Genomic DNA, 12,636 nt, shown 5'->3' on the forward strand with positions numbered 1-12,636 from the left:
TTAATAGTAGGTCATTTAGATTGATTTATTTTAAATGTTTTTAAGTTAAAAATAACTTTTAAGTGCTTTTGAAGGGTAAATTTTAAAAATTGCTTATAAGCACATATAAGTTCTGATTCTAACTTATGACGTTTTGCTTATAATTCACAAGCCAAAAGCCGATTTGAATGTATACTTTTCGTTCTGTATCAAAAATAAATTTTTAATTAATAAAAAATTATTTCTTTTATTGTTATTAATTTTTTATTAAAAATATTTACATTTTTTATCATCGCACGAAGCGCGAGTAATTTCTCTAGTAATGATATAAAATTCATTATATTGCTAATTCAAGAGTTTTTCATGTATTTGATAGGGTGTATAAAAATAGCAATAAGAATGGTAAAAAAAATATGCATTAGTAATGTATGGTAAAAATAATATATTAGTAAAAAAATGTATTAGTAAAAACAATGGTAAAAAAATGGTAAAAATAAGAACCGTATAAAGTATAAAATATAAAAATGGTATAAAAATTTATAAAATATAAGAATAATATTGTATAAAAATAAGAATGAAAAAAGTATGATGTATTATTAATGATTGCCTTAGTAATATAAGTATTAGTTATATTTGTATTAATTATGGTGAGCTTCTAATGCAACGTTTGATTTGGCGTATCAAAAGTAACATGTATTGCATATTATTTTTTCTTTTAAAATGTGTTTTATTAACAAAAATATCATCCTTAAATATGGTAGTAGGGACGTGGAAAATTATATCATTGAATTTAGCATTAGAATTCATTGCATTACTATTACTATATATTTGTTTCAATATATATCTTGTTACGAGATATATAACTAATGCTTGTATTAGTTATATATAAATTAAAAAATAAATCAAACAGGTATTATTAATAAACAAGACTAGTGCATGCCTTATTTGTTTCAATACACCATACGAAATCACCCTTAAAGTGTATAATAAGCCAAGTATTAATTATACATAAATTAGTAATACCCGAAGCTAACAAATGCATTATTTTTTCTAATAGATCATACCATACCACGTTTAAGTAGATCTTCTAAGGAATTTCCTGCCCTTTCCTTTCTTTATTTTATTTAGCTGTTTTAAAATAAGTTCTTTTCTAAACTGTTATTATCTTGAGTGTGGGATTTCTAGATAAAATAAAATATTATTTAAAAATAAAATAAATAAATAAATAAAATTGATAAAAAATATATAAGAGATTTAATTAGATAAAAAATATATAAGAATTTTAATTGATTCTTCAAATGACAAATTACAAATTAGTGTCACATAAATTAAAAATTGCAGCAGAAGAGTCATATATATTATTTAAAAATAAAAATTACATAATTAATAATATTAAATATCAAAAAATATATAAATTTGATTGACTCTCAAAATTTCATCTGTGTCATGTAAAATGATACCAAAAAATAAAAATAATATAAATTATAATAATTAACAATATTAAATATCAAAAAAAGAAAATTGATTGGCTCTCAATATTTCATCTGTATTACATAAAATGATACGAAAAAAGTAATTTATGTTGCACGGACCATTCTATCTAGTATACATATATCGACAAATTATCATATTATCACTTCACATATATAGCAAAAATTTGTCACTTTTAGTTAGATTACGAATTCTTTGAGAATATTAAACAATGAATTACATAGGGACAAATTAGGTTTAGAGAGAGTACAAAATTGAAAGAGGGACAAACTAATGATGATTAGCAGCATGGAAAATTATTAAAAAGGAACTAAAATCAATGATTGATAAATTTTATAATGAAACAGTAAAATTCTATCACTAATCTATTTACCCATGAATTATATAAAAAAATAAATATCAAACAATGATTTATTAAGTGAAAAGCAAGGGCAAGAGAGAGATAATAAAAAAAGATGGACCATTACCCATGATGATTAGCAACAAAGCAACAACAAATCTTGAAAAATTCATAAGAGCCTTCCCCTTCATTTTTCTTAAATATCAATTAATTTTGAATTGAATTTGATTTGGAGCAAGTTTTCTACAACATTATATAGGGGTAAAAGCAAATCCCACTTTTAATGAATGTAATCTCAAATTCGCTCCATTCCAAAATAGTGGTCATGTCTTGATTAGAGTTAATTTGACTAATTTTTAAAGGTTATTAGATTACATTAATTTAATATTTTAAAAATAAAATTTGAATATTAAAAAATTATATAAAAAGTACACTAAATTATAAGTTTTCTCATATCGATGAAAATATATCTTAAAATATTAATTAAAATTTATATCGTTTGACTCTAAAAAAATCAAGTGTGACAAGTAAAAAGGAATAGAAGGAGCATACAATATAGGGATGTCAAATACATGACCCGCTAAGTTATTTCTTTACGAAATTTAATTCATCTTTTTGGCTAGGTATATAACTAAAATTGACCCATGAAAATCTCGTTAAATTAATTTTCTACTAGTCAAGATATCCGTGTTTGGCCGATTGTAAACAATATATATTAAATTATGAAAATCAAAGGCTTGTACACAACTTTTATTTGGGTTCATTTGAAAATGTGTATGTTAACAAAAATACTTTACAAAAAATATAATTTATAGAACTCAAATTTCGAAACAACGTACACAACATTTATTTGGGTTCATTTGAATCTGTGATGTTAACAAATACTTTAAATATTGTCTTATCTTTTGTAAAACAAAATGTAAGAGTGTAGGCTTTCTGTCATGAAACATATTTGGATGTCATGTGTCCAAACCAGAGGCCATGTGCCATATTCTTAGTTTGGCTCATAGCCAACTAAGCCATCACCTCTTAAGTTGGATAAAGTCCAACTTTAGCTATAAATAGATGGTTTATTTAAAAGGAGGATAGATAGAAATACCAATATATAAAAACTCTCCCTTATTACATATTTTTTACTTTGGTTACATTTAAAAAGTTTTATATTACGTTATCAGTATAAAATGATAGAAAAAATAAGAATTTACTTTTCTTAAAATAATATCAAATATATTCAATCGTGAATTTATTGTCCCGAATATATCAGGCAAAATTTACATATCCTGAAAACTTGATGTCGAAATTCATTTGGATACGATGAGTCTGACAGATATCATCAACAATGCCAATATCAAGCATCGAATCAAGATCGTGTCAAGGCTATGATATTTCTTCGTCATCATCTTGACTAACACTTGAAAATGGAATACCTCGCTATTGAGGATCCTCTTATATTGTGAAATAATCTAAAAGAGAGATATGACCACCTGAAGATGGTCGTCCTTCCACAGGCACATTATGAATGGATTCATTTGAGATTACAAGATTTTTAAAATATAATTGCTTATAATTCTACTATGTTTAGAATTAAATCGCAGTAAAATTTATGCGGAGAAAACATCATCGATCATGACATGCTAGCGAAAACATTCTCTACCTTTCCCGCCTCAAGTATGCCCCTATAGCAGCAGTACCGAGAAATGAGATTCAAAAAGTATTTTGAATTGGTTTCACATATTCTTATTACTGAACAACACAATGATCTTTTAATGAAAAATCATGAAAGTCGGCCTACTGGTACTACTCCATTTCATGAAGTAAATATTGTAAATTTTCACCAAATCAGGCGTGAAAGAAGCCCTGGTCCAGTCGTGGTCATGGTTGTGATCGTAGCCGAGGAAAATTTTTTAATCAGGATGATCGTTTTGCACTAAACAATGACCATCAGCACTAACAATGTAAAAAGAAGGGTGAAAATATTGAAGCAATGCAAAAAAAAATTCAGAAAATAAATGCTATCGGTGTGAAAGAAAGGGGCACTAGTCATGCACCTGTCTTACGCCAAAGCATCTGATTAATTTCTATCAGGCATTCCTCAAGAAAATGGATAACAATGTAGAAGTAAACTCTATCTCTGAAGATAATGTTGAGCCTATGGATTCAGATGTCGCAGATTTCTTTGCAATCCCTGAAGGACTTGCTAATCACCCTGTCGGTGATGAAAATGCAATGTTCTGAGTATTTTACTTTTTGATTTGTTGTATTAGTTTATATTTTCGTTAGTAGTGTTTCACTAATCTTGTACATAAATAAAGTTTGTAAAATACATTGTGTGCAGTAATGCTGTAATATTTATGTTGTTTATATTTTTCATCTTAAAGAATATACAAATGCTCCTCAAATTTTATTTGGATCAATAATTGATCGTGATGATATTTGCGTAATTGATAGTGGTACAACGCACGCCATATTTAAAGATGAGAAATACTTTTTCCACTTACTTAAAAGAAAAGCAAATGTTACAACAATTTCTGGCAATCCAAAATTAATTAAAGACTCCACAAAAGTTACTATATGTCTGTCTGAGGGGACAAAATTAGTTATAGAAGATGCATTGTTCTCTTCTAAATTCCCGAGAAACTTATTGAGTTTTAAAGATATATGCCGAAATGATTATCATATTGAGACAATAAATGAAATGAATGTTAAATATCTTGGCATTACCAAGAATGTCTCAGGTCAAAAACACATATCAAAGAAATTACCAACTTTATTTTTTGGCTTATATTAAGCAGTAATTAGTACAATTGAAGCATACTCTATCATAAATCAGAAGTTTACCGATCTAAATATGTTTGTACTTTGGCATGATAGAATAGGTCATCCTGACTCAATAATAAGGAGATGAAGCATTGATAATTTAAAAGGGCATCGTTGAAGAACCAGAAGATTCTTACAAATGATGAATTTTCTTGTGTTGCTCGTTATCAAGGCAAACTGATGACTAAATCATCGTAACTGAAAATTGATGTTGAATCCCTTCTTTTTCTAGAACGTATACATGAGGATATATATGGACCTATTTACCCACCCAGTGGGTCATTTAGATATTTTATGGTCCTAATAGACGCATCTTTAAGATGGTCTCATGTGTTTCTATTATCATCTCACAACCTGAAATTTGCAAAATTTTTAGCACAAAAAATACGATTAAGGGCGCGATTCTCAGATTATTTCATTAAGGCTATTTGCCTCGACAATGCTGGAGAATTTACATCTTAAACTTTTGATGATTATTGTATGTCGATTGGGATAAGAGTTGAACATTCTGTCGCCCATGTTCATACTCAAAATGGCCTTGCTGAGTCATTTATTAAGCGCCTACAATTGATAACACGGCCACTACTTATGTAAACGAAATTGTCCAATATTATTTGGGGTCATGCTATCTTGCATTTAGCACCACTTGTTCATCTCAGACCAAGTCATTATAATAAGTACTCCCCGTTACAATTGGTCCTTGGTCATGAGGCAAATATTGCTCATCTACGAATTTTTAGATATATTCTATATGTGTCAGTTGCACTATCACAACGCACTAGGATGGGCTCCCAGAGAAGGTTAGAAATATATGTTGGGTTTGATTCACCCTTCATAATTTGCTATCTTGAACCATTGACGGAAGATTTATTTACGGCTCCATTTGCAGATTGTCGATTTGATGAAATAAATTTCTTGTAGTTAGGGGGAGATAAACATGAACTTAAAAGAGAAATTGCATAGAAAGTTTCATCATTATCTCATTTTAATTCACGTACCCCATATGTGAAAATAAGGTCCAAAAGATCATTCACTTACAGAAACTAACAAATCAAATGCCAAGTACATTTACTGATTTGAAAAGGATAACTAAGTCACATATTCCTGTAGTAAGTGTGCCTGACCGAATTGAAGTCCCAGAAGGAGCATCTACTAATTTCATAGCTTCTGAATTTCAAACACGTCTGAAGCATGGTAAGGCCATTGGGTTTAAAAAAAAAATCTTAGAAAAAGAAGCACGAAAAATGATAAAGATAGCATAATAAAAGAGTCTCATGAAGAGACTTAAAATATAATTAATCCTGATATTCCTGAAGAAATCAGTGAACCCGAGACTCAAGTGAATGAAGAGTTTTCAATAAATCCCTCTAGTGATGATGTAAATTTAGATCGATCAAAAATTATGGTGGGTAATAATTTTGCATATAATTTCGCACTAAATATTATGCAAGGCAATGAGAATCTTGAACCTCTATCTATCGAAGAATGTCGACAACGAAATAATTGGCCAAAATGGCAAGAGACAATTCAACTAGAATTGAACTCACTTGCTAAACGGAAGGTTTTTGAACATGAAGTCCAAACTTCAGATGGTGTAAAATCAGTCGGCTATAAATAGGTCTTTGTACGTAAAAGAAATGAGGGAAATGAAATTGTAAGATACAAGGCACGTCTTGTTGCATAAGAATTTTCTCAAAGACCCGATGTCGACTATGAAAAAACATATTTACCTGTTATAGATGCAATAATGTTTTGATATCTCATCGATCTAGATGTACATGAAAATCTTGAAATACATTTAATGGATGTGATTACAACTTATCATTATAGTTCACTTGATAACAAAATTTACATGAGGATTCCAGAAGGGTTGAAAATGCCTGAAGCATATAGTTCAAAGTCTAAAAATTTATACTCAATAAAATTACAAAGATCTTTATATAATCTAAAATAATTAGGGAGTATGTGGTATAATCGTCTTAGTGAGTACTTGATAAATGAAGGTTACATAAATGATGTCATTTGTTCTTGTATTTTCATTAAGAAAACGGCGTCAGGGGTTGTCATACTCGCTATTTATGTTGATGACATAAATCTTATTGAAACTCCAGAAGAGGTTCAAAAGGAAATTTAATATCTAAATAAAGAAATTAAGATGAAAGATTTGGAAAGACAAAACTTAGTCTTGGACTACAAATTGAACATTTAGCAGACGGAGCCTTCATCCACCAAACTGCCTATACTGAAAAAGTTTTGAAACGATGTTACATGGACAAAGAATATCCATTAAGTACTCCAATGGTTGCTCGATCACTTGAGGTGAGTAAAGATCCGTTCCAACCTTTAGAAGAGGGTGAAGAGATTCTTGGTCCTGTAGTACCATATATCAGTGCTATTGGTGCACTTATGTATCTTGCTAATGCTATAAGACCGGATATAGAATTTTCTATTAATTTGCTAGTAAGGTATAATTCTTCTCCTACGTGAAGACACTGAAATGGAGTTAAGCATATATTAAGATATCTAAAAGGAATTATTGATATGGGTCTATTTTATACTAACAAAGCTAGTTCAAATCTTGTTGGTCGTGCAGATGTAGGTTATTTATTTGACTCACATAAAGCTTGATCTCAAATAGGCTATTTGTTTATAGAAGGAGGTACTGTTATATCATGGCGATCTACAAAGTAGTCTATTATTGCTATTTTTTCAAATCATGTTGAGATAATAGCTTGTCATGAGGCAAGTAGAGAACGCATATGATTGAGATCAATGATATATTCCATCAAAGAGAGATGTGGCTTGAAGTTTGATATCAAGGTACCCACAGTCATATTTGAAGACAATGCAGCGTGCATAGCACGATTAAAAGAAGGCTTTATAAAGATAGAACGAAGCACATTTCGTCAAAGTTTTCTTCATACACAATCTCCAGAAGAATGGTGATATTGATATACAACAGATTCGTTCAAATGACAATTCAACGTTTTGTTCACTAAATTAAATCTTTACCAACTTTAACTCTTGAGAAGATGGTACACAATATTGGAATGTGAAGACTGAACCATTTGAATCGGGGTCTTCGTCAGAGGGAGTAAGAATACGCGTTGAACTCTTTTTACCTTAACCAAGGTTTTAGCCTGCTGAATTTTTCTGATAAGGTTTTTAATAAGACAACACTCAAATGCATATTCAGTAAATTTTCCTTTACATAGGCATCCGGGGGAGTATTATGAAACATATTTGGATGTCATATGTCCAAACTAGAGGCCATGTGACATATTCTTAGTTTGGCTCATAGCCAACTAAGCCACCACCTCTTAAGTTGGATAAAGTCCAACTTTAGCTATAAATAGTCATGGTTTATTTAGAAAATGGACAGATAGAAATACCAATATATAAAAACTCTCCATTGTTACATATTTTTACTTTGGTTACATTTAGATAGTTTTATATCACTTTCATTATTTTTTACAACATAAGAATTTATACATATAGGAATCCAAATATATTGTCTTTTTTTGACAAAACACGTGGTTTTGGCAAAACTAGGAAGCTTCCTTTTTGTGGAAAATAAAAAATTTTATTTATACTTTTAGCAAAATATTATTAATTTGCAGAGTAAAAATTAAGGTGGGAGTCCTTTTTTTTCTTTTACACAATCGATAGTATCCTAATACAAATTATATAAGAGTCTAAAATCAATTTTTTGTTTGAGTTTGTGAATACTCCTTCTATAAAAGGAGTTGCTTTGTGCGGTGATAAATTACGTGAATAAAAGGTATGTAGAATAGTTATTTTTCCTCTTAATGTTTTCGTTTCTTTGGTTCAATTTTTGTGCAACTCACTTTATCATTATGTTGTCAATTGTGTATTTGGATTGATAATAAATCATTATTAGTTTTTCTCAAACTCAACTCCAAATTGATGATTAGCTTAGATTATTTAACACTATAAGTGATGGGCTTTGTTTGAATGGTTGCTATCTATTATATTGTATTGTGTTCTTAGTTAATAGACAGTGTTTGTTTTAACTGTTACTTAACTTATATTTTATCGTATCTATCATATATCTGAATCATTAAACTTCTTTAAATTCATTATGAGATTTTCTATTATAAAAAATAGATGAATGTAATAAATTAATGTCTAAACCATTCAGCTTAACATCATACAAATGAAGCCAAAATTATTATTTAAATTTATTCTAACCTCAATTTCTTTCTAACTTAACATTTAGAAGAATTAATAGTAGTAGTTCTTTCATCAAAAAAGTTGATAAATTTACAATATTTTCAGTTGCAGTGCTATTTAATTGTACGAGGATTGACTTTTCTAGTACCTCTAGAGGGATTCGACAAGGGAACCCAATATGTCACCCTACATTTTCATACTATGTATTATGGGTGTCAAACGGGCCGATTTTAACCGGCCCGAACCGACCGACATAATAAATTGGCCTGGTTTGACCCGGTCCGATAAGCCCAGGGGCTTTAGGATTTCAGGTTCCGGGCCATTTTTTTTAATTTGGGCCTGGTTAATCCGGTCCGGACCAAATCCGGTTCAGCCCGCCGGTTAACCGGCCCGATTACCTTTTTTAAAATAAATAAATAAATAAATAAATTTGGATTTTGGGCCAAACTAGCCGTTGGACCAACGGCTATATAGTCGTTTTTGGGTTCAAACAGCTAGTTTGGGCTCATTTATTAAAAAAAAAAAATTTACATTAAAAATTATTTTTTAATCCCAAAAAAAAATCTATAAATGCCCTACAACTTCAAATCATTTTTCACACAATTTTTCACTCTCTCAAATCTCATTCTCTCTCAAATCTCAATTTTCAATTCTCAAATATTCAATATATTTAATTTCTTAAAGTGTTCACTTTAATTTTTTAATTTTTCGTTTACAAAGTACGAGCGGAAGTTTCCAAAGTCGCAACTTTCGGATACTTCCAAAATTTGGTATTGTTGTTCATCTCTTACGTTTAATTTTTATTTATTGTATTAATCATTTAATATTTAATTTTATTATATTTGTGTATTTTGAATATTTTTAGTTTAATTTAATTTATATTATGGATAAATTAAGAAACCTCGCTACTAAAGGTGTTAAAAAAAAATTTCCCGGAAGCGGTAGTGGTAGTAAAAAGCGAATTACTAGAGGTAGTTCAAGTAGTAGATATACCCCTGTGCCTTCGCCTCCGGTACCGCTTGGTACACCTTTTGAGGAAGAAATAGGTGAAGGTCCTCACGATATGGATTATGTAGAAGCTTAGGAAAATTACGGTATAGAAGAAGAAAATAAAGTAGATGCGGTTAATTTAGACGAAGCTAATGAAAATATTGCTGAGACACCCGCAGTAGGAATTGCTAACGTTAGATCTGAATCGGTTAATCTCCCTCCCCTTCCTCCCAGTGCCCCAAGACCTCGTAAAAAAACTAGTGTTGCATGACAATTTTTTGAACGTATATCAGATAATGAGGTGCAATGTAATATTTGTCAACAAATATATAAGCATAGAAGTGGAGGCAAGTAAGGGGGTACGGGTATATTAATGAGACATATAGCTGAAGATCAGAAAAGAGAGTTAAATATTGCACAAGGTGGTGGGATGTTGGTGGACCAACGCAAACTAGAATGGACCCAGGAACCGGTCATGTAGCGAAGAAGTCTAATAAATTGAGGGACCGGGAAGAAATAGCTAAAATGGTAGCTGTGGGTTGTTTGCCTTTTAGTTTTTCCTTCTTCTGATGCATTTATTCATTATATACAAACAATTTATAATCCTCGTTTAACGGTATTCCTAGAACTACTTGTCGGTCTGATATTTTTAGACTTCATTCACAATATTGTTTTTATTTATCAACATTGTTAAAAAATATTCAATGTAAATTGTCTCTAATTCTGATCTTGGTCGTGCTGTAAATAAAAATGATTATTTAACCGTTACTTGTCATTGAATGGATAGTAATTTCGTGATGCAAAAAAGTATTCTTACTTTTTTATATGATAAAGATCGTAAACATACTGGACAATTTATTGTTGATTCTATTGTTAAATTGCCGGATATTATGATATCGAAAATAAAATTTTATGTATTGCTTTTGATAATGCTTCTAACAACAAGAGTGCTATGAAAAAATTAAAATCTATGCTATCTCTGCCCTTGCCTGAAATTTTTCATATTAAGTGTGCATGTCATATATATAATTTAATGGTAAAAGATGGTCTTGAGTTTTTTGAGTTTTATATTGAAAAAATTTGTCTTGCCGTTGATTTTATTCAAAGAAATAATCGTAGATCGAGAATTAGAGAATTTAAAATTAAATGTCAAGAAAATGAACTTACACCGATTTTGATGCCTGAGGAAATTGATACTAGATGGAATTCTACGTATGAATTTTTTAAAACTTGTTATAAATATAGATTTCCTATTACACTAGCTTTCAACCAACATTACGGTTCATTTGATGATTCTGCTGATTGCATGCTACATGATTCTGATTGGTTTGTAATTAATGATCTTGTTAAGTTTTTAGAAAGATTTTATCTAGCTACGGTTGAATTTTTCGGTACTTATTATCCTACTGTCTGTAATATTTTTGCATATATAGCTAATATTTCTGGTTTTCTCAAAGAATATAAAAATAAAGAAGGTTATAAAGAATCTGTTGGTGCCATGTTTACGAAATTTAAAAAATATTTTTCTCGATTCCCCCTATTTACTTGGTTGGTGCTATGCTAAATCCGTGCATGAAATATAATAATATGTGCCACTTTAGTACTCTTATTTATACTAACTTAGAAATAAATACTAACCATGATTCTGAACAAGTACAACCTGATTTGTGGACGGCTACGACTGATGCAAAGGATTATTTGATTTAGCCATACCAAGAAATATCACTCCAACTATCGCTCCTCATCCTCCCAAGGAGCCATCATCTTCTAAAAGGCCGGCACATACTGGTTTTCCAGATTCCTTTTTTGATTTAAATTGTTGGAACAATGTTGATGAGAGAACTTACACATCAACTTATCGGGAAGAGCTAAAATATTATCTTCGGTCGGCACCAGAGGATCGCAGACGACGGATCAACACGTTGGAATGGTGGAGGAGTAATGAAACACAATATCCTGTGCTTTCAAGATTAGCTAGAGATATCTTGAATTTTTCAATGTCAACCGTTGCATCAGAGAGCGCCTTTAGTCAGGGACGACAACAGCTTGGAGACAACCGACACTCATTGGGAAGCAATACAATGAATATTTTAGTTTGCCTCAAAGATTGGATTAGAGCGGAAACAAGAAACCAAGGAATGGAACCGGAGCCAAGCGACGAGCTGAAACTTGAAGAAATTAAGTCTTCGCGGGAGAACTCAGCAGAATCAAGTCCAATGCATGGTTTTGCTCCCGTTGACTTCGATTATCCTATGCAAGTTCCTGTTAATATAAACATGGATGAATTGGAAAAAAAAAATGATGCATAATTTGTAGATTTTTCATTCATATAAATTATAAATTTCGGAGTATTTTGCAATCAATAAAATTCCCCAAATTCATTCACTCCTTAGTCCTTGCTTTTTATATTTTTTCATTTAACGATTTAAAATTTTAAATTGAATTTCTAGTTTTCTACTTTAAATTAAAAACTTACTTCTAATATATTATTAATTTACTACCAAATGTTATTAATTGATTATATTAAGTAGCATATGTTTTGTATATTTGTGTATATATCTTCTATAGAAGTGTATATTTAACGTATACATGTATATATGTTTTATAAATTAGTATATAACTATATCTATATATATTGTAATGTATATATAATGTAGTATATTTTATAAGTAGTAGTATATATACATTGAATGGTGCGTATACACGTGTATATATCTTCTATATAAGTGTATATTTAACGTATACATGTGTATATGTTTTATAAATTAGTATATAACTATATCTATATATATTGTAATGTATATATAATGTAGTATATTTGATAA

The sequence above is a fragment of the Capsicum annuum genome, chromosome 11 (genome assembly GCF_002878395.1).
Source record: "Capsicum annuum cultivar UCD-10X-F1 chromosome 11, UCD10Xv1.1, whole genome shotgun sequence".
Classification (NCBI taxonomy): Eukaryota; Viridiplantae; Streptophyta; class Magnoliopsida; order Solanales; family Solanaceae; genus Capsicum; species Capsicum annuum.